General features: G+C 37.0%; 1 long non-coding RNA gene across 1 annotated transcript in view; it reads right to left on the reverse strand.

Annotated features, from left to right (window-relative positions):
- Positions 1 to 6,462: 6,462 nt before the first annotated feature.
- The window catches only part of LOC102118040 (uncharacterized), a 77,001-nt gene continuing 55,558 nt past the window's right edge, over positions 6,463 to 27,905 (reverse strand). Inside the window, exons 6-7 of the long non-coding RNA XR_010584656.1 lie at positions 22,587 to 22,663; positions 6,463 to 7,434 (exon numbers count right to left, since the gene is read on the reverse strand). This is a non-coding gene — a long non-coding RNA (uncharacterized lncRNA). The remainder of the gene's footprint in view (positions 7,435 to 22,586; positions 22,664 to 27,905) is intronic.

The following is a 27,905-nucleotide window of genomic DNA, read 5'->3' on the forward strand; positions in this document are numbered from 1 at the left end:
CATATCAGTAGTAAAACAGGCATAAGCCATGTAGATGGTTTTCATTCTCCTTCCATGATGCCCTTGATTGTATTCAGGTATATATAAGTCTATCCTCTTCACCCCCACCTTCCCCAATAATGCGTAAACTCTTTCACAGCAGAGCTTATATCTGCTCCTGAAATATTGCTTGTTGTCTTTTCTGTCCTACACACTGTCTAGTTTCAAAATCACCATCATCTCTAAGATAATCTTCTATAAGTTTCTATTATAATTTTCAACACTTCTATAGATAAAAAGCTGCTAAACCAGGTAATGAGGAACACCAGTTGTGGGTTTTTCTACATGAAAAATTAAGAAAACTAAAATCGTTTTAGAGTTCCAGAGTCTTTTCAATGTAATTCATTCTGAGCATGCATGTTTTGAACTAATTTTAACATGGATTGATTGTTAAGCCTTTTCAATGGTTTGCAAAACAGTGCGAAAATAAGATAGCTTAGGTATGTAAACCAATATTAAGTTTTTTAAGAATCACAATTGTAAAAATTCCATTTCAGTGTGTCTTTGTTTTTATTACACCAGTTTGTCATCAACAAAACACAGTGAAGTTTCCTGAGGAGAGAAGAGTTCCTCAGCATTTGAAAGGTCTCAGAAAGAAACGTTTTTAATTATTACTGGTATTATTTCAGATCCTATGTTAGTCACTAATGCCACCATTGATGGCCTTCCCCATGAAACTGCTTTTATGTCTTATAAAACACTTTTCTCTTTTAGAAGCCATGTTGCTCTTCTTTTACTCACTTTCCTTGCATTTTATGTGTCATTTCATTAAATATTATAAGGAAGGGAATTTGAGGTAAATTATAACTTAAAAAAAGCTTCTTAGAGACATTACTTGAAGCTACAATAAGAAAGCTCTATGAAGACACAGATGACACAACAGTGGTCATATCTTTTGACTGCTGTATTTACCACACCCAGCATTGTACTGGGCATACTGGGCATTTTTTCAATTATTTCCAAAGTTCGTTTCACATTCCAGATTCAAAAATGAGACCCCTGGGTGACTGTGCAGATGAGAATGTGAATTCTTCTACTTCACATTATCATTCAGTGACCCCTCATTTCCTTAGGTAATATGTTTGGGTCTCTTTTGTGGGGAGTCTCAGGCACAGTGGTAAGCCAAATGAGAAACTGTGCTCTCCACAGCTGTCAGGTGATGGATTCTAGTGTCTCTGGAAGGCAGCAGAATACTGTTGTATGGAAACGTGTAAATCCAAATTGACCAAAACATGCCCCGGCTCTTAACATTTTCTTTTGTTTTCAGATCTGATCTGCACCTTTGTAAGTGTTCAGGGAAAAGACTAAGAAATGCAACCTCAAGAGATACTAGAGACAAGGGTGCCTTTTATCCTGCTATTAAAATCTTGAATGGTTTAACTATAGTTAGGCAGATAAATGCCTACAACTGTATTTGCCAAAATGTGGTAGATGCTAGTCAATACATGTGTTAAAAGAGTAACTTCTTTACATACATTTGAGAAAGCTGGATTAAACAAAATTAAATAGATTTCTTGACTGCAGGATTTCTAGTCCCTTTACTAAGTTCTGAGATAATACAGTATACAATGCTTTCCCAGTTAATGCATAAAACAGAACACTTTTTCACAGAGTATTTATCAGGATGAATATTCAAGGAAAATTCATTGGGAAATTCAGGGCTGTAGAATTAATCTCAACTAACAAATGATTCCAGCCAGTTTTCATCCATTTCTTATCAAAAGCAGATACAATTTATCTTCTCTTATTGATAATTCCCACCAAATTCATGGGACTAAATCCAAATGTATAAAATGAGCTATATACCTGTCCCTCACCATTTGCTAACCAAGGGAAAAAAAGGATACGCATGTTAGACAGCCCAGGACACATGCTTATCCTTAATATCACCACCTCTGGTAGGGTGGGAAAGGCAGTGGGGTCAGCCCCTCCACATGGACTAAGTGGAAAATAATTGGCTACTACATTGACATAATAATACCTACTTTATATGATTGTCAGGATTAAATAAGATAATGTATTTGAAGTACTTTAGTACAATGCCTGGCTCATAAGGAGTGGGGAAAGTGGTAACTGCTATAATCATAACAACATCAATATCATTACACCCTTTCTGTCTGTGTAGGGCATAGTCATCTGCAGACCTTCTAATCTAATGTAACAGATTCCCAACTGACCTATTTCAAGAAGCCTCTCTGATAATTCCTTGGATTACATTGAAAATGTCTTTCAGAAATTCTTATCTGAGTATGCCACTCCCCTGCTATTTATAAAACTCTTTATAAAATGAAGTTAAAATGTTGAGCACAGAAAGGATCTCTCTACTGTCTGGTAAAAGTCTGCCTTTCTAAGTTCATCTTCCACCACTTACCTGGTTTGATGGTCTCTTCACTTTTTAGGTCCACTGCACCTCTTATCCCTGAAGACATCACATACTGTCATCCACGCATCCATTTATTCCTGTCCTCTGCAATGTGCTCTCAAATGTGTTTTCTCAAGCTGGGATATGCTTCCCCAGACTCTAGTGCAGAAAGTCTCTGAGGCCAACTCAATTACTGCCTAGATCCCAGTCAGACTTAATCACATTCAGCTGTCTGCTTCCATATCATTTTTACTGCTCTTATAGCACTTCTCACACAACCGTGTATACAGTTACTTGTGCAAGTGTCTATTTCCATGCATTACTCAGGACTGTCTGTCACAGGTGATAGAAACATTATTTGAACTTGCATGGGGAAAAGTATAGAGATTACATTTAAAAGATCCTGAATCACTCAGGTAATGGCATAGAATATATCCAGGTAGCCCTCTTCCATGGTTTATCAAAAGCAGATAAAATTATCATTTTTTAAATAACTAAACTCCAAAAGTTCAGAGAGAAACCCGGATTTCTGGAAAAAAAATCACAACCACAGGCAAAAACACCACCAGAATTTCATTTCAAAGACAAACCCACATTGGTTTCTCTCTTTAAGTGGGATTTTCTTTTCTTTCTGAGGCATATCAAGGGTAATCTACATATAGGAAAATAGATCCTTTCTCATGTACCAATCTATTAGTTATATGGCAAACACATATAGTCATGTAACCATCATAAACAAGATATAAAAATAATAAACACATATAGTCATGTAACCATCATAAACAAGATATAAAATAATTCTATCACCCTTCAAAACTCTCCTATGCCCTTTTATAGCAAAACTCTACCTGCAGCTCCAGGCCCTGGCAACCACTAATCTACTTTCTTTCCCCATAGTTTTAACTTTTTCAGAATGTCATATGCAGTCATACAGTGTGCATCCTGTTGAGTCTGACGTCTTTCACTGAGCATAATACATTTGAGATTTATTCACTCTCTTCCATGCATCCAGAATTTATTGTTTTTGTCTTACTCTACTAATCAGGATCTCTTGTATAATGTTGAATGGGAGTGATGCAAGTGGACATCATTGCTTTTGTCCCAATCCCGGGAAAACAGTATTCATTATTCATTATTAAGTATGATATTAGCTGTAATGCTTTTCATAAATGACCTTTATCAGGTTGATGAAGTCTCACTGTATTCATAGTTCACTGAGAATTTTTGCTAATGTTGCTATTGTTTTAAGCCATGAATGAAAATTGAATTTTGTAAAATGCTTTTTTAAAATCCATTGTGAAAATTATATGATTTTTCTCCATTAGTCTGCTGATTTGATGAATTACACTGATGGATTTTTAAATGTTACAACAGTTTTGCATTTCCAGGATAAACCCCACTTGGTCATAACATATTATCCTTTTTACATATTGTTGGATTCTATTTTCTAATATTTTCTTGATTATTTGAGCATCTGTTCATGAGGGATATTGACTTTTGATTTTATTTATTTGTTATATTTTTGTCTGGTGTTGTTATCAAGTTAAAATAAGTTAAGTGTTCTCTCTTCTATTTTCTGGAAGAGTTTGTGTAGACTTGCTATTTCTTTTCTAAATGCTTAATAGAAAGGTTTTTAACTATAAATTATGTTTCTCTAATAGGTACGGGACTATTAAGGTTATCTATTTATTTTTGTGTTAGCTTCAATAGTTTCTGTCGTTCAAGGAGCTCACCCATATCATCTAAATTATCAAATACGTGGGAATATATGGAGTTGTTTGTAATAATCCCTTATCCTTTTAATGTTTATAGAATTAATAGTAATGTTCCTTCTTTCATTTCTGATATTCGTAATTTTGTGTTTTCTTTTTTTGCCCCGTGCCCATTCTGGGAAGAGTTTATCAATTTCATTGATCTTAAGAAATAATCTATTTTCGGTTTCATTGATTTTCTCTATTTTTCTCTGGTTTTTAATTTTTTCGATTTCTACTTTTATCTTTATTTTTTTTCTTTTCTTTGTTTACTTTGAGACTTAATTTAATCGTCTTTTACTAGATTCTTAACATCTACATCATGGATTTCATATCTTCTTTCCTAATGTAAGTGTTTAATTCTATAAATTACACATGTAGTACTTCATTAGATGCATCCCACGTTTGATACATTGGGTTCTTGTTTTCATTCAACTTAAAATATTTCTTAAGCTGAGCACAGTGTCACATGCCTGTAGTCCCCGCTACTCAGTAGGCTGAAGTGGGAGGGTCACTTGAGCCTAGGAGTTCAAGACCAGCCTGGACAACCTGAGGAGATGCCATTTCTTTAACAACAACAACAACAAAAAGTATATCTACTTACACATATATTTTTCTCTCTAATTGCCCTTGTGACTTCCTCTTTAACCTATGGATTATTTAGAGATGTATTGTTTACCTTCCAAAATATGTGTTGATTTTCTACATATCTTTCGGTTATGGATTTTTTTTTTTTTTTGCTTAATTCCATTATGGTCAGAGAATATACTCTGTATGATTTCAAATCTTTTAAATCTCTTTAAATTTTTTATAGCCAAGAATATGATATACCTTTATGAATGTTCCATGTGTATTTAAACAGTATATATATTCTTCTATTGTTGGGTGAAGCATTCTATAAATGTCAATTCATTTAAGTTGGTTGATAGTGTTGTTCATGTCTTTTATATCTTTACTAATTTTATATCTCTTTGTTCTCTCAATTATTGAGAGAGTATTGAGTTCTCCAGCTATGATTGTGGATTTATATATTTCTGCTTCTATTTCTATCAATTTTGCTTCATGTAATTTGAAACTCTATTGTTTAGAGTTTATCAGGCATATATACATTTGGAATTGCTATGACTCCTTAGTTACTGAATTCCCTTTTCAGTTTGTAATGTGCATAGGTAGGTTTTGAGTTCCATCAAGGCCTCCTCACTCACAGAGATAATAAGCAATGCCAGATCCTGACTTTCACATTTTGGCTTCTATCAACAGATTGACTGTCTTTCCCAGGGAAATTTAAAAGCTGATTCAAACTGACCATTTATGTTTTTACTCAACCCTGGAGCAATATTGTGACAAGGTATTACGTTGGTGCAAAAGTAACTGTGGTTTTTGCCAATAGTAAAGTCTATAAGAACACAGCATCTACCCTATAAATGGCACCGTTTGAATGAAGGAAGGAGCAATTCACAGGGGAGGGACACTGAGAAGATAGTACATAGTTTTCCACCATACTCTCTGTTAAATTATAACATGCTGAAATAATTACAGTTATCATGTTAGTCATGTTTATCCTAAAAACAATCTAGCAAAATATTCAACATAGAAAGTTTGGCTGATTGCTTACAGCCAGCTTCTCTCTTTGCCCAATCCTGTTTCTTCTTTCTCTTCTCCAATAGATGTTAACCCTAAGAGTATTTTATTCTGTGTAATGTATACTTCCTGCACATTAATTTCCATCTCAGAGTCTGCTTCCCAGTAACCTGACTTACAATTCAATCCCTTTCAAGAACCTAATAAAAGATATGGCTAGAAAAAATTACCATATAAACATTCAATTTTATATAAATTTAGGACATCCACCACACCCTTTTTCTCACGATGGATCATAAGAGGACAGTTTAGCTATCTCATTTTGTAAATAAAGAAAGTAATTCCCAGAGATACTTGTAATTTGCCTAACATCACACAATGACTCAATAGAACAACTAAGACTACATTCTATTCTCTAGTCACATACATTTTTCACCATCTTGAGAAGTTTGGGGCATTTGACTATTTCTAAATTTTTAATTATTCAAATTAACCTAATAATTGTGGAAAATATATCATGTTCCAGATATCATGCTTAATGTCCATCCTCGTTATTTCACTAAATTTCAGAGGAAACTTTTGAAGCTGACACAATACCATTTTGTAAATGGCAAAACTGAGGCTTACAGGTGTAACTTTTCGAGATAGTATAAGAGCCAAGATTTGGATTCAGTAGTCTTTTTATAGAACTGGTTCTCCTAACAGAATACCGTACACACACGTGGAAATGTTTTGGGGTATAATACATTTTATTGATTTTGCCATATATCACAGATCTATACAACAGAATCTGAAAACTTGAACTCATTTCAAACGATTGGTTCATTAGTTCAACAAACAACACTTATCAAGTGCTTACTATGTACCAGGAGCTTCAACAATGACCAAAAAAGGCGTGGTCTCTGACTGTAAGAAATTTATAGTGGCTGGGCATGGTAGCTCACGCCTGTAAAATCAGCACTTTGGGAGGCTAAGGCGGGCAGATCACGAGGTCAGGAGATGTAGACCATCCTGGCTAACACGGTGAAACCCCATCTCAACTAAAAAATACAAAAATTAGCCAGGCGTGGTGGCGGGCATCTGTAGTCCCAGCTACTCAGGAGACTGAGGCAGGAGAATGGCGTGAACCAGGGAGGTGAAGCTTGCAGTGAGCCGAGATCGCACCACTGCACTCCAGCCTGGGCGACAGAGTGAGACTCTGCCTCAAAAAAATAAATAAATTTATAGTCTAGCAGGGATACAGACATTAAATTATTATAAGTGTAATTTAGTTTAATTCATGCCAAGTTTCATTTTTGTATCACATTATGATAAAGTATACAGTGTTTTAAAGACATTTAATAGGGCGACCTAAAATAGAATCAGGAGGTTAGAGAAGACTTTCCTTAGGGAACAGCATTCAGGCTGAGAATTAAAGATGAATTCAGTGGATTGAGATAGGATAATACATTCAGTAGACAAAATAAGAATAACAGAGATAGGTCTATTTTTTAATGAAGAATAACCACATACCTGGGTTCTTAGTAGTTTTGATGACTCTTGCCTCCATCTATTCTGCTTTGAGTATGTTTTATCTTGTTTGTACTATGTTTTTTACCGTGTTTGCTCTCTCTTCTTCAGTTCTGTAATTATTCTCTTTGATGAATAAAAATGAAGTATTATTAGTAGTTCTCATTTTCTTTCTGGTATAAGCAACCATCTCTGTGGAATAATTTGAGGAAAACACTGAAAGCAGTCTATATAGTACTTCACCATCTAACTCTTCCTTCAGTGCCCTGCCCACCTCAACACACGCAGCTATAAAATACCTCTCACTCAGCCTCTTCATTCATTTAAGTACTTATTACTTTCCATGGTCCTTATTTGGAAAGGCAAATCCTTCTAGGTGTCATTACAAATAAAGCCCCAAAATCAGGCTGAATTATTTAATCACGTTTTCTGTTTTCCTTAGGACCCAGAAGAACAGGTGTCAGCAACCTGCCCACACATTTGAAACGCTGTGAATCCCTGACATGCTCAAGTCTCAGAACCCAGTTTCTATGATCTGCACATTTGTGTCCCCCTGAAATTCATAAGTTAAAACCTAACTCCTAAGTTGATGATATTAGGAGGTGGGGCCATTGGGAGGTGATTAGGATATGATGGCAGAGCCCTCAATGAATGGGATTAGTGCCCTTATAAAAGAGGTCCCAGAGTGCTAGCTAGTTCCTTCCACAATTTGAGGACATGTAGAAGGTGCCATCCATGAACCAGCATGGGGACCCTCACCTGAGTCAGCAGATGTCCTGATCTGAACTTCTCAGCCTCAGAACTGTGAGGAATAAATTTCTGTTATTTATAAGCCACCCAGTGTATGGTATTTTGTTATAGCTGCCAGAGCAGACTGAGACGCCCATTTTCCCCCTGTGTGGCTTCTATCTTTGGTACTTTGCAGTGTCACTCAGAAAGTTGCATAACAGTGTTCAAACTATTGATAGAGGCATTCTCTGCTCTCCTGGAAGACAGTCAGGCATTCCCACAGTCAGCCAAGTGACCTTCAGATCTGAGAAGGACAGCCACTCTTGGAGTCCCTTAACCCCATGCTCACCCCCTAGGCCCACCTAATAAGGGCCATTTGCATGATCCTGTGGTCTAAGTCTAATACATGACCTGAGAAACTAGGAAAAGAAAAGACATTGACAAGAATTAGGGAGAAAAACAATCCTGCTGGGATCTTATGATTTCCATAATCTTTATTTTCTTCAGCTGCAAGATAAGATAATTGGACAACATGGCCAAAAAGATCTCTTCCAGCTAGGGTGACCAATTTGTTCCAGTTTGCCTAAGATAGTCACAATTTTAAAATTGAAAGTGTCACATCCTGGAGAACTTCTCAGTCCCTAGCAACCCAGGATAGTTGGCCATCCAATTTTCCTCTCCAGTCCATGACAAAGTCCTAACTCATCATTTGATTGATATACACATATTTAGATTCATTGTTTGGTTTTAAAAGTAATAAGTTTCTACTTCATCATTCTTAATTTCAGCAGAAATGTAAATAATTCTGTCTTATCTCTCACATGGGCTTTAGATTTTATATGTTGCACAATGTTGGTTAATTCAGGCAAATGAATGCTAAAAGGTAGAAAGTTGACATTTCTTTACTTTGTGAATGTTTTGCCTATGCCCCACTGTGTGTTTTGAGCCAGTGTGTGGCATGGCAGCTGTGTTGTGGCCTCAGAGGACAGTGACATGATGTCATCAGAGGTCTCCTGGAGAGCTGTCCTCACAGCATCATGTACGTGACAGAGAAAAACACTGCACAAGGTCTAAAACCAAGGGTCACAGTATCTGTAAACACTACACAAATTATCACTTGTTATTTGCTATTTATATTAATGTAATTATTTCTGTGATTGTTCCAAATTATTTCATTTTACAGTTTCTGTTTAGAAAGAAAGCAATGACTTCATCTTTACTACTATTCTGAAATCAGCCATAGTGACTACAATCCCTTGTTTTCTTCACAAAAGGAAGAAATCAGATGACCTTTGCTCTGACCTTTGACTTGCTATTTACAAAACCTAATTACAGGGTGGGCCAACTTCCCTTTATCATTCAGAGACATTTGGTAAAGCTCTACTCCTCAATTTTTTTTTAAATCACTTAGAGGGCAATTTAGGGCTGTATACAGTATGATTAAATCTAGAAAGAAATAATTAATTTGGAATTTTGGCCATCAACATTGATTTTCTCAAAACCAATCAAGTATAACATGGAAGCTGTATAAGTCAGCAATTAAAATCAGTGTTTCACTAACAAAATGAAATCAGTTATCTGCTGGTCTGGTGGTTAGAGGTCATAGACATAGAGATACACAGTCTGAGACCTTCAGCATTAAACCTCTCTCAGTTTTTAGCACCACTCCCTCTACTACTGCGTCAGCAAGAAAAGGACTGCAGCAACTGTGTAGTACTTAAACTGTAAAGGTTACTTGGCTAATAAAGAGATGAATGGCCACAAGATAGAGCACAGTCATACATCCCTGTAGTGCATGTAACTTATTTACCTTTCACATAATTGTTATGCTTATAAATGGAAGTTTAAAAAGTATAAAAATTCAGAAGAGAAAAAAAGCATTAGGTAGTCAAAACAAGGACGCAACCACTCAGCATTGCGCTTTCTCCCCAAGCTTCCCCTGGCAATCTTTTTCTCAGGCTAAGAGTAAAGGTCTGATTCCTTTTGTTCATTTCAGCCACCGCCCTTTAGCAATCTGAGTCTGAGCAAGACTGCCACGCCCAATCAAGGGACAAAGGCAGAAATAAGGGAAACTCCGGGCACAGAGACAGCCTGACTTCATTTATACCTGTGCAATATGTTGGGCTCAGTGACATGAAGGTGGAAATCAGTTGCTATCTCTATAAACAAACAATTAAAACAGGGGGCTTAAAATTTATATCTATGTTCTGAAACGCTGTCTGGTAAAAGTATTCTTTTCCTAGAAAGAAAGAGATGTGGCCAAAGTGGTCTCTGATTTTCAGAAAAAGGGTGAATGCTGCCCCCTTTTGACTGAGCGCAATATATACTGTGTATCCATAAACCTGAAACATAATGCAATGCACAGTGAGAATAAAGATGCTATTTCTGTAATGAGAAATCTGATTAAACATTGGAAAATGGGAAGTATAAAGGGGTTCAAAGTTTATCTAGTAAAAGTCTCAAGGGGCCTTTTCTAGCTTCCTGGAAGATTGGTCATCCTTCATCCAGGCTTCTATATCATTTTAGTTGTGTCTCTTTTGTAGATTCTCAATTTTGTCTGGAATGATCACATAAGTTTACTGCACTTTTTCTCTCACTAGTGAGACTCCTTAAAAGACTGAGCTACATCTTTTTATTTTGCCTATGTAACTGTCACAGTACCTACGAAGACCTGTGCATAGTGGGTTCTCATAAATAAATGTTTATTAAATACAAATATCTAGATGAGGTCATCATAGTCTGTAGTTGTGAATAGTTATCTCTTTAAAAAGCTAATGAGTCTATCTGGGGTTTAAAGTCGACATTCACACAAATGGTGCCATACTTTAACCCAATAACTGCAAACTTTTATGCACACATCCCTGGCTTATTTATAAATTATATGCATCTATTACTGAACTTTTATATAAGTTAAAACATAAAAATTAAACAAGAAGAAAAAAACTTAGTCACACTATGTGAAGACATAACATTGAGTGAAAGCAACTAGGCACAAAAGAGAACATACTGTATGATTCCATTGACATAACACTCAAAAACAAGCAAAACTAATGCATAGGCATACCTAAGAAATATTGTGGGCTTAATTCCAAACCACCATAATAAATAAAATTTAAAAGATGAATATTGCAATAAAGCAATCACATGAATTTTTTTGTTTCCCAGTGCATATAAAAGTTCATATTTACACTGCCGGGCATGGTGGCTCACTCCTGTATTCCCAGAACTTTGGAAGGCCAAGGTGAGCAGATTGCTGGAGCCCAGGAATTCAAGACCAGACTGAGCAATATAACAAAACCCCGTCTCTATAAAAAACACAAAAATTAGCTGGGCATGGTGGTGTGCACCTGTGGTCCTCGCTACTCAGGAGGCTAAGGTAGGAGGATGGCATGAGCCTAGGAGGCAAAGGTTGCTGTGAGCCAAGATCATGCCACCACACTCCAGGGCTGGGTAGCAGAGTGAGACCCCATCTCAAAAAAAAACAGTTTAGTTTACAATATGCTACAGCCTATTAAGTGTACAATGGAATTACATCTAAAAAACAATCTACATACTTTAACCAAAAAATGCCAGTGATCATCTGAGTTGTAATCTTTTTGCTGGTGGGGGATCTTGTCCTGATGTTAATGACTGCTGACTGATCAGGGTGGTGGTTGTTGAGGGTTGGGGTGGCTGTGGTAATTTCTTAAAATAAGACAACAGTGGTGGGAGTATAAATTAGTTCAAACATTGTGGAAGACAGTGTGGTGATTCCTCAAGGATCTAGAAATAGAAACACCATTTGACCCAGTGATCCCATTACTGGGTATATACCCAAAAGATTATAAATCATGCTACTATAAAGACACATGCACAGGTATGTTTATTGCAGCACTATTCACAATAGCAAAGACTTGGAACCAACCCAAATGTCCATCAATGATAGAATGATTAAGAAAATGTGGCACATACACAACATAAAATACTATGCAGCTATAAAAAAGGATGAATTCATGTCCTTTGCAGGGACATGGATGAAGCTGGAAACATCATTCTCAGCAAACCATCACATGGACAGAAAACCAAGCACCCCATGTTCTCACTCATAGGTGGGAATTGAACAATGAGAACACATGGACACAGGGCGAGGAACATCACACACTGGGGCCTCTCATGGGGTGGGGGGCTGGGGGAAGGGCAGCATTAGGAGAAATACCTAATGTAAATGACAAGTTGATGGGTGCAGCAAACCAACATGGCACATGTGTACCTGTGTAACAAACCTGCATGTTGTGCACATGTACCCTAAAACTTAAAGTGTAATACAAAAAAAAAAAAAAAAAAGACAACGATGACATTTGCCACACTGATTAACTCTTCCTTTCACAAAAGATTTCTCTACAGCATGAGATAAGGTTTCATAGCATTTGACCCACAGTAGAACTTCTTTGAAAATTGGAGTTAATCCTTTAAAACCCTACCACTTGTTGATTGATTAAGTTGATGTAATATTCTAAGTCTTCTATTGTCATTTCAACAGTGTTCACAGCATCATCACCAGGAGTAGATTTTATCTCAGGAAACCACTTTCTCTATTCATCCATAAGAAGCACTTGCTCATACACTCAAGTTTGATCATGAGATTACAGCAAATCTGGCTGAAATATCTTCAGGTTCTACTTTTAATTCTATTTTTTCTTGCTGTTTCTGCCACATCTGCAGCTACTTCCTCCACTGAAGTCTTGAACTCCTCAAAGTCATCTATGAGGACAGGAATCAACTTCTTCCAAACTCCTGTTAATGTTGATATTTTGACCTCTTCCCATGAATCATGAAGGTTCTTAATGACATCTAGAATGGTAAATCCTTTCCAGAAGGTTTTCAGTGTAGTTCACCCATATTCATCAATAGAATCACTATCTGTGGTAGTGATATCCTTAAAACTGTGTTTCTTAGGTAATTAAGACTTGAAAGTCAAAATCACTATTTTACCCATGGGCTGCAGAAAGCATGCTGTTTTAGCCAGCATTAAAAGAACATTAATCTCCTTCTACATCTCCATCAGGGCTCTTGGGTCTGAGTTAGGTGCCTTGTCAGTTAACAGTAATATTTTAAAAGAATTTCTTTTTCCTGAACAGTAGGCTTCAATGGTATGCTTAAGATACTCAGTAAACCATGGTATAAACAGATGTGCCATCATCCAGGCTTTGTTGTTCCATTTGTAGAGCACAGACATAGTAGATCTGGCATAATTACTAAGGGTCTTAGGATTTTCAGAACAATAAATGAACAGTGACTTCAACTTAAAGTCATCAGTTGCATTAGCCTCTAACCAGAGAGTCAGCCTGTTCTTTGAAGCTTTGAAGTCAGGCATTAATTTCTCCTCTCTAGTTATGAAATCCTAGATGGCTCATCCACTATAAGTCTGTTTCATCTACACTGAAAATCTGTTGTTCAGTGTAGCCACCATCATCAATTATCTTAGCTAGATATTCTGGATAACATGCTGTAGCTTCTTTATCAGCACTTTCTGTTTCACCTTGTACTTTTACATTATGGGGACAGCTTCTTTCCTTAAACTTCATGAACCAACTCCTACTAGTTTCAAACTTTTTTTCTGCAGCTTCTTCACCTCTCTCAACCTTCAGAGAATTGAATCCAGGGCCTTGCTCTAGATTATGCTTTGGCTTACAGGAATGTTATGGCTGGTTTGATCTTTGATACAGACCACTCAAACTTTCTCCATATCAGCAATAAGGCTGTTTCACTCTTTTCTTTCTTTTTTTAAAATCATTTGTATGTTCACTGGTGTAGCACTTTTAATTCCTTCAAATAATTTTCTTTGCATGCACATCTTTGTTGACTCTTTGGCTCAAGAGGCCTACCGTTGGGTCTGTCTCAACTTTCAACATGACTCCCTCATTAAGTCTAATCATCTCTAGCATTTGATTGAAAATCAGAGTTGTACAACTCTTCCTTCCTTTTTTTAATTTTTTTGGTTGGACACTTAGAGGCCATTGTAGACACTGTAGGGTTATTACTGATTTAATTTCAACATTGTTGTGTATCAGGGAATGGGAAGGTTCGAAGAGAGGGAGAGAGACAAGAATGACCTGTTGGTGGAGCAGTCAGAACACACACAATATTTATTAATTAACTTGACGTCTGATATGGGCATGGTTTGTGGTGCCTCAAAACAATTACAATAGTGTTAGTTTGGTGCAAAAGTAATTGGGGTCTTTGCCATTAAAAGTAATGGTGAAACCGTTACTACTTTTGCTCCAACTTAGTAATATCAAAGATCACTGATCACAGATCACCATAATAGATATAATAATGGAAAAGTTTGAAATATTGCCAGAATTACCAAAGTGTGACATAGAGACACAAAGTGAGCACAGCACATGTTGTTAGATAAATGGTTCCAATAGACTTGCTCTATGTAGGGTTGCCACAAACCTTCAATTGGTAAAAAACACATTATCTGTGATGTGTGATAAAGTGAAGTGTGATAAAACAAGGTATGCCTGTGTAGAGTTAGGAGTCAGGACAGTGATTAACTTTGAGAATATTGATTAGAAAGAAGAACAAGCATGACTTCTATAATGCTACTAAGGTTTTATTTTTTGATATTGATGTTGGCTGCACAGGTATGTTCAGTTTGTGAAAACTTATTAAGCTATACACTTATGTGCACTTGTCTGTATACATTATACTTCTTTAAAAATGTGGGCCAGGCGCGGTGGCTCACACCTGTAATCCTAGCACTTAGGGAAGCTGAGGCCTCAGGCGATCACCTGAGGTCAGGAATCCGAGACCAATCTGAGACCAATCTGGCCAACATCATGAAACCCCACCTCTACTAAAAATAGAAAAATTAGCCAGGCATGGTGGTATGAGCCCGTAGTCCCAGCTACTCGAGAGGCTGAGGCACGAGAATTGCTTGAACCCAGGAGGTTGAGGTTGCAGTGAGCCGAGATGGCACCACTGCCCTCCAACCTGGGTGACAGAACAAGGCTCTGTTTCCAAAAAAAAAAAAAATTACACAATTTTTTTTTTCAGTGTAGGGGACAAAGAACAGGCAACCTAGAAGACTGAACTGCATATTTCCTGGGGTGCAAGCTTCCCATTTTAGATAACTCTGCTTTAATTAACAAAGCTAACCAAACTCAGCTTCTGGTCAGACAGGAAGACACCTTCAATACGTGAAAATGTTCTAGCAGGAATGCCTTACATCAGTTCCCAGTTGCTATAGCAACTACAGGGCACCTATTCTTCTTGAAAAGAAGTATGTTCCTCTTTCTGCCCCTCTCAGGTCCCTAATACATTAATGCTTACTTTGGAAAGTGATTTCATGCATGTGAACCTAACTTTTGGGATAAAAGAGAGCACTTTCACAATGATGAACTTAATGTTTGCGTCCCTCAGCCTCAGATGTCTTATCTGTAGAATGGCCTTGTAAAGTCTTGTGAGGAAGATTTGCCACATTAAAATTTGATAAAGACAGGGTCTGACAACTGTTGATCTTTAAGAAATTTCAATTCTTAGAGAAAATGTCCTGCTCTCAGAGTCAGAAGATCCACATTTTAGCCCAGATTCAGCCAGTAACTATGGTGAAAACTTAAGAATGTCACTAAATATTTTTGCGTCTTCATTACCGCAACTGTAAAATGACCAGGTGGCTTTCAAGTTACAAAGGTATGCACTTAGATGTAAATAAAGACAAAAAGAACAATACAAAACTCTGCCAGCTGGTGAGTAAAGGTTCAATTTATCCCAGCTGCATGATTAGAATTTTATGACTTGCTGGACACTTGCTTCCTTGGCTTTTCACTTTATTACAACAATTTCCTGTAATAGTATAATTTCCTGTTTTGTTCCTTGCCTTCCTTTTACCTTGCTTTACCACATTGTGTTGTGGGACCATGAAGTTTTTTTTAAAAAAAGGACTCGAAGGAGACCCTAAGTCCTTTGTGGCCTGTTAGCTCTGCTAACAGGACATATCCTCTGACACACTGAATGAAAATTATGGGAGTAAGAGCAAACAAAAATGGGTTGGCCTGTGTTGAAAGGTGCAGCATGGAGAGGATATTTTAGAAAAAAGGACGTCAGTTATTACATTTGCAGAAGCAAAGTAGAACAATACAAACCAATTGCTATTAAAAAATGAAGTGGAGATGATGCTATTTAAGAAAAATCTGGAATAGTTTAAGCAGAAAAAGGCTAGTCAGAACAGCAGGAGATTAGACCTTAAATATAAATCTCCCTTTAGAGAATACTTAAGACTTCAAAGCGAGGAGGAACACTGTTAGAGATAGATGGGCACAACTCCAAAAAAATATATTGATGCCTATACTTAAATACTTAGTAATAATGCATATACGAAAAGACTTACATAAAAGGTATTGGAAGATATATAAAGATTCTATGCACTTTTCAAGACTCTGGGATGATTGAATAGAACTAAAGAAACAAAAGACTGTGAAATTGTTGATATGCAGCCTTTCATACTTATCTCATTAATATTATTGAGACAAGAGCTGAGATTAGACTATGTTATAGACAGAGTGATGGATGAATATAATTGCAAAGAAGAAATATGAGACAGAGAAGAAAATGGGAAATTAGAGTTAGCTTTCAAAGACAATAAAAGTAACAAAGAGAAGCAGCCCAAGATAAGTGTCCTTGTGGAGAATAGGTAACAAAAAAGCAGTTATCTTCATCTGGGGAAGGCCGAAAGGTCAATGCAAATGTTAGAACTGTCCACAGAAAAAATCAGGGGTGGGATGAGCTGGCCCAATTCACAGTCTTAGAGTTGTTGTTTTAAGCTTATTTTGGATAATCCACCATATGAATACTACCCAATTCAGATGCAGAAGTTGCTTTAACAAATGATAAAGATTATTGTCAGAGAAATTAACTTTGTCATGTAAAGCAAGGATTTTGGGGCTGGTGAGAAAAGCTTATGAACTCTTAAAGCTGTATACTCCACCAAAGTACACATGTGAGACACTGGCACGGGGTTTCTGAATGTCCTGAATGCAATAGAACTATTAGATGAAATAGTTCCCAGATCCACGCTTCTCAAACTGTATTGGAAATATGAATCAGCTTGGGGTTTTTTCTTAAATGCAGATTCTGATTTACTACGTCTAAGAGCCCGAGATTCTGCATTTGTAAGAAGCTCTTAGGTGACACCCATACCCAGGTAATGCCTATATCCGGATGATAACACACTTTTTGTATCAAAGTAAACATGCACATTTTAAAAGGGAAAAGAAACATAAACAGCATGAAACATATACCAAATCATCATTAATTTTAGTTAGAGATTGAATTGTTCATTTAATAAAAAAAAAATAACTAAATATAATTCCAGACCTCCAGAATTTCACCATCTACTTGAAGACACATTACATTGTAGCTGTCCACATGACTGAGCACTACAATAGACATATGATTATGGTGCTCTGGAGCACAGAGACAGGGTGAGCCAGCAATATAGGGGAAGAAAAAAGAAATAGCACAGAGGCCAGGCAAATAGTTTAGTATTGCTTAAGTGCAGAATTTATTTAGAAGAGGCAAGAAGATGAGGTTGGAGAGGTAGATAGAGGCCACTAAAGTTCTGGTTCTCTATCCTAGAGGCATTTGAACATTATCTTATCAGCAATGTTAAGCCATTGAAGTGAACAAAGATGACATAATTGGATTTGTGCGTATAAACAGCCATTCTTACCTATGGGGTGTAGGGTACGAGCTATGAGTGTGGTTGGGCCCAGAGATGGGTAAAGTATTTTACTAGTCCCATCAAAAAATAAGAAGGTTTGAAGTAAATGAGTGGCCATCAAAATAAAGAGAGAGGTGAGACTAAGGAACATGTGTTTAAGCCAGCTGCTGGAGTACAAACCAAGGGTCCAAATGAAGTACTCCACAAAGAAACCTCCAAATAAAGAAAGGAGGTTGTTTCCATGCTTATTCTCCAGAAATCAAGTTAACAGAAGTTCATATATTTTACCTTAAGTCTATAATATAATGATCTGTTTCGAGCAAGAGGGTGATAATAACAGGAAAATACATAAAATGAACTAGAATTTTAACATAAAAGAGCTAGAAATATCACATGCTATCTTGGCATCTGAAATGAAGGGATGGAAAGAAGCCTCCATTTTTTTTCTGCAGTCTAAACCAAAAAAAGCTTTGTCCTAAATATGCAAAGTAGGTGAAAGCCTACTTAAGCACTAACTATGGCACTTGGAGAAATAGTGAAAGCCTGAATTAACCATCAAACAATGAACAATTTGGAGATGGATTTAGAAAAAAGTATTACTACATAACAGATGTTGCCCCAGGCTCCATTGATCTGAAAAGATATTTTTTAAAAAACTTAAGGTCATGGCAGCAAACAAAAACTGTTTTCTGTATCAGGCCCTTATTAACATCATCCCATGGAAGAGGCTCTTACCATTTGTGGATATGGGCCATGCAGCTTCATGTCCTGGCCTCTCCTGTTACTGGCTGCTTACCTCTCTGTTAATACTATCTCCCTCGGTATTAACTTGCAGTTACATTCATCCCTCCACTGGCATCCCAGTTACTCTCCCAGAAGTCAACCCTTCTTCCAATCGCTTTTAGACATTGCTGTTCTCCCTGCCATTCCTTTGAGACCCCAGAACAGACCTACTAGCCTCCACTAGGTAAAAGGTGGGCGGATTCCCTGCCTTCTAGCACATGCGGGCCTTTGCATACTCTTCTGACACAGGACTTTGCTCCCGTTTGCATAGTCTTCATTTGCTTCCCATCCTGACTCCCACAGAAGATTTGCCTCTACTTTTATCTATGTTTTCCTACCCTCTATTACCAGATTCAGTTCCGACTCCTACCTTGGAACCTTACCTGCATAGCAAAATCCCATCCAAACTCTTCTTATTAGAACTGATAGTGCTACTTTCGATTGAGAAAAGACTCAGTACTCAACTGAAATTATTTAAATGTATTGGAAAAGATAAATGCTATATATAAGAAATGAGTAATGTCAGGCTAAGTTTGCTGGGTATCGTACTTCAAATGCAAGCTGTATAAGCCATACGGCTACTAGAAGAAGCCCTAGTCCTAAGCACCTTACTCATTAAGAAGGAGGAACTACTTTATCAAAAGGCAATGATGATGGGACATGGTGGCTCACTCCTGTAATCCCAGCACATTGGGAGGCCAACGCAAAATGATTGCTTGGTCCCAGGAGTTTGAGACCAACCTGGACAACATAGTGAGACCTTGTCTCTACAAAAAATAAAAAATTAGCAGGGCATGATGGTGCATGCATGCCTGTAGTCCCAGCTACTTGGGATGTTGAGGGTGGGAAGAGTGCTTGAAACCAGGAGGTGGAGACAGCAGTGAGGCATGATTGCACCACTGCTCTATGGTCTGAGTGACAGAATGAGACCCTGTCTCATTTAAAAAAAAAAAAAAAGTAAATGACGTCTTAACTGAAAAGTACGAAGTACATCTTTTCTTTCTGCCTTGGCTTTTGTGATACTAGGCTCTTACAGTTTTATTTCTGTGTGTTAGTTTTCTATTGCTGCCATAACAAATTATCACAAATTTAGAAGGCTAAACACCCAGTTAGTATCTCACCATGAGTGGGTCAGAAGTCTAGGAATAGAATAGCTCAGCTGGATCCTCTGCTAAGGGCCTCACAAGGCAGGAATCAGGGCATCAGCTTGGCTCTTATCTGGGGTTCTGGGGAAGATTCTGCTTCCAAACCCATTACAGTGTTGATAGAATTCAGTTCCTTGTGATTGTAGGAACTCATTTTCCTGTTTCTTTGACATATGATTCCCTTAGTCTCTAAGTCAAGGAGGACAGTTCTAATCTTTCTTAGGCTTCAAATATCTGACTTCTCTTTTACCATCAGGCAGAAAATGAGCTCTGCTTTCCAGAGCTTATATGAGTAGGTTAGGTCCACGTAGACAATCCTGAGAAGCTCCCTATTTTAAAATCAGCTGATTAGCAACCTAAATTACATCTTCAAAGACCTTTTGACATACTCATAGGAGTAACCCCAGGAATGAAGACCATGAAGGCTAACATTTTGCCTAACAGATTCTATATCACTGCAAGTCTTCCTTGGACTCCATTGTTAGCCCATCTCTATCTGTGCTAAGGTTTTCAACCCTGACTGCTTATTATGATTATCTGGAGAGTAATTAAAAAAATGGATGCCCAGTCCTCGAGATCAACTAAAGCAGAATCTTTTGGGTGGGGCTGCCTCAGTGGTTTTCAAAAACTCTCCAGGTGATCCTAATGGTAGCCTAAACTGAGAACCATTGATCATCACTGTTTCCCTGAATCAGCTTATCAATTGATGGACATGATTTTAATCATCATCTCTGTAATAATAATTCTCCAGTCTGCATCTCTATCTCTGACCTCTCTTGCTATATTCCAGACTCAAATTTCCAAAATGCCTACTGATGAGGAAATCAGTCCTTCCATGGTCATTAGATAGATCTTCGTGTCATATGTTCTAAAAATTTAAATCACAGCTAAAAAAATCTTTAATATTTTACTCTCCTAGGAAACTACTGCAACTCCTTTATATAAACAAAATATTTATTATTTATATGTGACCACTTTTGAATGTTTGCTAAAAGTCTTTTCAAAAAGACTTTTGAACTTTGTTCACCCATAGCAAAATCCTTTTCCCCTTCCTTGTTGAGTTGTCACTTGTTTTCCTATTTCCCACCTAAATATGGGTCACTAGGCCTTTCCTGCCTCTGGCCACAAAGCAATTCTCAGAGAAGTTTTAGGATATACTTTTGTATATTAAAAAAAAATGTAAGTGTGATGTTCTAAGGGACTAGGATATGCTAGTCCCCAGGTATGGCTATGAATACCCCATTCCTTCCTTGCTATAATGCCAGCCTTATGAACAATAATAATTTCATTTTAATCCTGAATATGTGTTTTCCACCATAACAACCTAGAACAATTCAATATAGATGTCCTGTAATGGTTTCAAATTTGACATATCCAAAACAAATTCACCAACTAATGATGGATTGCTCAATTGTCAATGCAGCCTTAATGACTAAAAGTTTTCGCCAGAGTGTAACCTTGCACAGAGCTCTCAGCTGAGCCAAATGTTATTTGGAAAAACATATATATACACATATATATATACACACACACATATATACACATATAATATACCTGTGTATATATATGTGTTTGTGTGTATATATATATGAACTACAAATATGTATATTTGGAAAGTACTTACTCTGTAGCCAAAAATAATGAGTCTCCTAGAAGGAAGCCAAGAAAAGGCAAGATAGAATATGGCGCATTGGTCTATGTAGTTCTTTAGTCTACAATTCAATAAAATCATCCCATTTAAAATTAATCTGCTTTTTATTTTTGGCACCACCTGTGGTAGAAAGATAATGTCTATATGATTCCTCATGCACATATCAGACTTTCATTTTTAGCTTTTGATTATGCTTAAAACATAAACTTCTTACCACAACCACAAGGCTCTGCAAAGATAGGGTCCCTGCCTACCTCTGCAACTGTATTTAGAGCCATTATCACCCTAACTCTCTGTCCTAACTATACGAACCTTCAGTTCCCCAAACATGCTAACTTCTCTCTCTACCTCAGAGCTTTCACCTAGGCTGCTCTTTCTGCCTGTATTCCTTATGCTGCTTTCTCTTTGTCCTGTTAACATAGTATCCCTCAGGTCCTTGCTTAAATAACTATTTTTTCTTCAAAGAAGTTTTCATTGGCTCCCTCTACTCATAAAATCAAGTTAAGAGTATCACATTGCTTTTCAAATAGACTCTATTGTCTTGACCCTTATAGCACTAGTCACAGTTTTAATTATTATAATTATTATTTTATTGTGTGTTCTATGCACCACTAGATTATAATCAGTAAACTGTCAGGAACCATTTTGTTTTCCTCTGTGTATAGTGCCTTACACAATTTCTAGTATTAGGTACTCTACTTGTTGACTGAATAAATACATGAATGGAAGAACACACTTCTTAAAACATTTTTTGACTATCGAAGGTCATGTAGCTTGATAGCGTATCATTCTTTTTGTGCTCATGTCTACTTTCTGATAATGCAGGGAGAAAATCTTAGTCATAGTACAGTGTACCTTTTGACCTAAATACCATAAAATGTTATTATCCAATCTATATAAATACAATATTCTAGGGATAGATACTCTTCTGGTCAGTACCAGATTACATATTTCCATCTTTTCTGTTTTGTAACTAACACTTCTGTAAAGTGTTGGTCATAGTCACCTGATCAGAACTGTGGGAACTCTTGTGGAAAAAAATCTATTATATACTAATCTATGATTCCTTTTCCTCATCTCCCACTTGTTCTTATTCCAAAGAGTACACATAACCTTCAAATCTGCTCTTAATTCTTTCAAGAGCAGTGATAGATACTTCCTGATGACAGTGATTTCTTGAAATCCAGTATTAAAATATCATTTCCTCTATGGAGAACATTGTACTCGTTCTATCAAAATTGGAGAAGCGCATTCCCTAGAACCAAACAACTCCCCTGAGGAATACTGTAATGTCTTAACCAATTATTTTCATTGGTGTTATTAAACTTACCTGTTGCTGATGTCCTAATGCATGTCTCATAAGAATTCTGGAATTGCCTATGTGGGAATTCAATCTGCAGTCTGTTTCTACAAAAAATTAAAATTAAAAATTAAAAATGGCCTAGCCTTATCCTTATCCTTGCCCTCTCTATCAGTTCATGTTTGCTAATGTTGACAGTAAATTAGTCAGGCTGGGTTCACTGCAAGAGGATTCCATTCCTATCATCTCCAAGAGAGAAAAGTCTTAAGTAGAGGTCATAAAGAATTTACTAGATTCAAAGTTTTTTATTAATCCTAAACTGGATATTAATAGTAATAATCCATCTATGAATACCAGAGTTTTTAACTCCAAGAGACAAAAAATGGTTTTATTTCAACTACAGAATTTATAGCCCTTCCATAAATCAGCATTACTATTCTACACATTTGAGAATGGAGATCCAACTCTATTGTGACTGTCCTAGTTGTAGGAAACCAACAGCAAATATCGTGGACTCATGAGTCCTCAACAGAGCCATATGTAACTTTTACTTCCATCAATGTTCTGCCTTCTTCCCAGGACACAGGATTGTGTAACAAGTTAAACCCCATGACACAGTGGAATTCACAACTATCCTCATTATTTCCTGCTCTCAGACCTCCAGGAATGTGTCCCAACACATGTGGACCCTGTACTCGGACATGTTATGCTGTCAATAGTAGAAAAAAGGAATGGAAGAGTCAGCCAGAACCAGCAAAATTGGGGCTAAGGAAATTAACTTGGCAGTCGGTCTGGTCTTCAAAGAGGAGTATAAATAGTCCAGACTTATGCTGATATTCAGGGGATTCTACCTAAGAAAGCAGAGCACTATAGGAAGAGTCTCTGGATAGTAGCTATACTTCTTACTGGGCACACTTTTGTCTGCAATTAAGTTAGTCCAGTTTGAAAGTGGCCCAAAAGAAAGTTCAGTCCCCAGAGAAAGCAGATTTACAGAAAAAAAGAAAGAGGATTAGAGTATTAGGTCAATGATGAGGAGGTTAAATCAAGGCTATGGTCAGAGCAGGAAGTTAGATTGCACACCAGACAGGAAGCAGAAACCATGCACGTGGACTAGTTACATAAGTTGAATATTGCTGGGCAGATTGCCCCTTACTGCAGAAGCAGGTGGCAAAGGGCTTTGCCCAGGACACTAAAATCCAGCGTGGAGGCCACAGACCATTTCCAGACTCTATTCACTTACAAATTTGAACAATTGAAGTACTGACAAGTTTGGTTTCCACTGGTTCAGGGAGTTGCAGAATTTAACCTATAGGAGAAAGGTTGTTGGTGCTGGTGTTTGGATAAGACTGGGAAAAAACAAGAACTAAGTAACATATATCTGTAAGAAAATGAGGGCTAAAGAACTAGGAGACACTTGAATGGCTTTAGAATAGGAATAATCATAGACACTGTTCCATAGAAAGTGGAATACCTTCTTTCTGTGGCACAGGTATGTTGAGTGATCTTTTAAATCTCTACTTATTGTTTATTCCTTTGTCCTTGTGAGCACAGTCATATCATTATTTTTAGTCATAAGATTTCCAAGCCACAATTATCTTATACAAAGCTTTTGTGAATATTTTGTGCCATTTTCTTTCTGGGAGAGCAGGCTTAAGAATGAATAGCAATCAATTTATTTGGTTAATCGATATATTGCAAGATATCTACTTTATTTTCTTCCTAAAGCTACAGAAACTATCTATAGCAACTCTCTACAGTAACAGCAACATATCACCTGCTTTGCTGCCTACCTTAGCATCTCTCTACTACTCCCAGCTAGGGTCATTTGAAGGCCATTTACATGCTATATTCTTCTGGTTGGGAAAAATGAGAAGCTTAGATGACAGCCATTTTACCCAATCTACCTTACTGCTGGCCTTGCTCTAAGTTTATTGGAACAAGCCTTGAACTTCAAAATTAAAGGTAATATCACACATGGGTGATCAGTGATATAAATGGTTAGTAGTATAAACAGTTAGTAGTAAAAACCTAGGTCTCGTCTCCTGTGACCAATCCCCACTTCCTGCCAGAGTCCCAGTGACTGGGTCTGTCTATTTACTGTTGCCTAATTGATTGCACATTCTTCATTCAATCATTTAAGAACTATTAATCGACATCTATTTTGTGACAGGCATTATTCTAGATAGGAGGAATACAACAGTAAGTAACAGACAAAAATCTCTGCCCTTAGGACTTTCATTCCAGTTGAAGAGGGAGGCCAGCATAGCTGGAGCAGGGAGTGCCAGGGGGAGAGCAGCATAAGACGGTATATTTCTTTACAAGAAGTAAAGAGGTTTAGTAAAGCAATGATTACGTAAGCTCTGCAAACCATGGTAGGGAGTTTGGATTGTATTTTCAGTGGGGTAAGAAGCTACTCAACAGCTTTGAGCATAAAAGTAATATGATCTTGTTTACATTTTAAAAGAATTTCTTAGGCTGCCATGTGGAAAAGCTAGAGTGGGAGCGAAAAGCAGAACTAGAAGGCTTTTGTAGTTGTGTAAGGTAGACATGAATATAGTTTAGACTAGGACAAGCAGTTGAGATGGCAAGTGGTTGGTTTTTGCTAGATGTTTACAGCAGAACTGATAGAACTTGCTAATGGATTGAACTTAGGGAGGGGAAAATAGAAATCAAGCATGATTCTTAGGTTTTTACTTGAGCAACTGTGTAAAAAGAGTGTCATTTGCTATGGAAACATCAACTTTGGAAGGTTCAATTTTGGATTTGGGATATGTTAAGTCTGAGATGACTATTAGATATTCAAACAGAAGTATCAAATTGGAAGTTGGATAGAGCCAGGAAGATGAGGAAGAAGATCATGCTGGAGAAAGGCATTTGTGAGTCACCAGTGGATTTGTGTAAGCTTTTAAGGAAATAGATTTATGTGCTATGTTCTGAGGAAAGAAGAATTTATTCCCTTGTGATGCAACTATAGTATATTTCTTTGCCAGGTAAGTCCCAAAATATACCCTGTATAGGTTATATTATGCTGACTGCAAGCAACAGAAACCATGTCTGAATAACTCAGGTAAAAAAAAAAAAGGAAAAAAGAAAAATAACATTTATTAAAAGTAATCTTTCAGTTCTCACACTGAATGAAATAAAAAGTTGAAAACCTCAACTCAGGAAAGGTAGCAACCAAGGCCTCACCAGAGACTTCAGTGGTAAGAGTTTGAGAAACTGACATTAATAACATTCAGTTCCAATGACTTCAAGGCTCCCCAAGTCATGATGATGCCCTAAAAAACCAGGTGAAGCATGGACTGTCCCTCATCTATTAAGCAAAGGAGTAGAAATAAATCCTTGCTGCTCAACGTGTGGTCCTTGGGTGGACCAATAGCTTGTTTGGAATGCAGAATCTCAGATTGTACACTCTGGACCATCAATCAGAATTTTCATTTTAACAAGATCCCCAAGTGATTTATATGCACATTAAAGTTTGAGAAACATGGCCAGGTGCAGTGGCTCACACCTGTAATCCCAGTACTTTGGGAAACTGAAGCAAAAGGATCAATTGACCCCAGGAATTCAAAACCCCAGGAATTCACCAGCCTGGGCAACATGGCAAGACCCAGTCTCTATAAAACAATTGAAATATTAGCCAGGCTTGGTGGTTTATGCCTGTGGTCCCAGATAGGAGACTGAGGCAGGAGGATTGCTTAAGCCCAGGTGGTGGAGGCTGCCAACAAGCCAAGATTGTGCCACTGCACTCCAACCCGAGTGACAGAAAGGGCAAGACCCTGTCTCAAAAATAAACAAATATATTGAAAAAAAAGCTTGAGATATTCATAACTAAATGGTTTTCCAGCCAAAAAAAACACTCTGATTATCTGAATTGAGCAGATATTTTCATGCCTCAATAAATCAACTACAAATACGGAAGGCTGTTCGGATTTCTTCCCATAAACTTTATTTAAATCAGAATTATAAGCAGTTTTTAAATCAAATGATCACAAAATGTTAAATTGTTTAGTGTATACTTTGGTTATAACAATATACTATGGCAACATATAGATTTCTTGCACCTCTGATGACCTGTTTTTCAAGAAAGTTCAGAGTTGCTTTTGCAGCATACCTACTCTGGTGACTGACAGATTTATTGTAATTCATTTAGTCACTTAAGATTCATAGATTTGATAGTCTGATTATGTCAAATTGCTCTAAAGTAGTCTTTGATTTATACTACATAGCTGCTTTCATTGATCAGAATTCTACATTTGCAGCGCTCTCTTTTTCATATTCTTTTCCTCACTTTTATGGCCAGGTTCTTGGGAATTCACACTATCTACCCAATACTATAAAATTATAAGTATGAGAGAACATCTATAAATATTAATGCCATTGTTTGAGGAAAAAGAGTGCCAATTTTTATTTGATGGAAGTAAACACTGGCAGCTCATTAAAATTTTGGCTCAGAATTGTGGTCCAGAAAACCAATCGGTCTTGAAATGGAATGTAGACCCGCCTATGAACTCATAATCCCCCTACATAATTTCCATGATTTCTTAAATAAGCTTGTCTAAAGAATCCTCCTAGAAATATATCCAGTAGATGTGCTTTAAGGGAAATCTGTCAAATTCTTAAAGTAGATTAGCTATTATAATTACCCATTAACATCATTTCGTGAAACGTAGCCCTTAAACCTCTTCTATTAGAATCACCTTGGAAGCTTATTAAAATATAGATTCTATGCCCATTCCAGCCTACCAAATTCGAGCCTCAGGGGGTGAGGTCCAGGAATCTGCATTTAAAAATAGTTCTTTAGGTAAGTCTTATACACATTAAAGTTATAGAATCACTGTACTAAACATTACATTTTCAAGTTTAGTTTTCCACTGACATTAGCATCAATTTCCAACGACTGAGCAAAGCGTTCACCTTTATTGTTTCACGTTGTATTTACTCAGACTCTCTGAGCTTCACATGGGAATGACATTTTGACAAGTACATGGCTTAATTTTTTTTCTATTTTTCCAAAGGCTTTAAACAAATATTGTTTCTTGACAACTCATTAAGACAATATGTACCAAGGCATAACATTTCCAGAACACCTAAGAAAATTGCCTTGGTCAGGATGGGGAATCAATTTTTACAGAGTATCACAGATCCCTCACATGTGGGGGAGGGGGGAAAAGAAAAGGAAAACTATGAAAAGTGATCAATTTAATTTAATATTTCAAAATAAAAAATACATCTGCTTTAAAATTTAAGAACAGAAAATTTTCCAAAATTGATGCAACTGTATTATTTTTCATAATACTTGCTTATTAACTCCATAATAGAGAGAAGGTGGAAGTTCTTTCATTATCT

Source organism: Macaca fascicularis, chromosome 2, assembly GCF_037993035.2.
Source record: "Macaca fascicularis isolate 582-1 chromosome 2, T2T-MFA8v1.1".
NCBI lineage: Eukaryota > Metazoa > Chordata > Mammalia > Primates > Cercopithecidae > Macaca > Macaca fascicularis.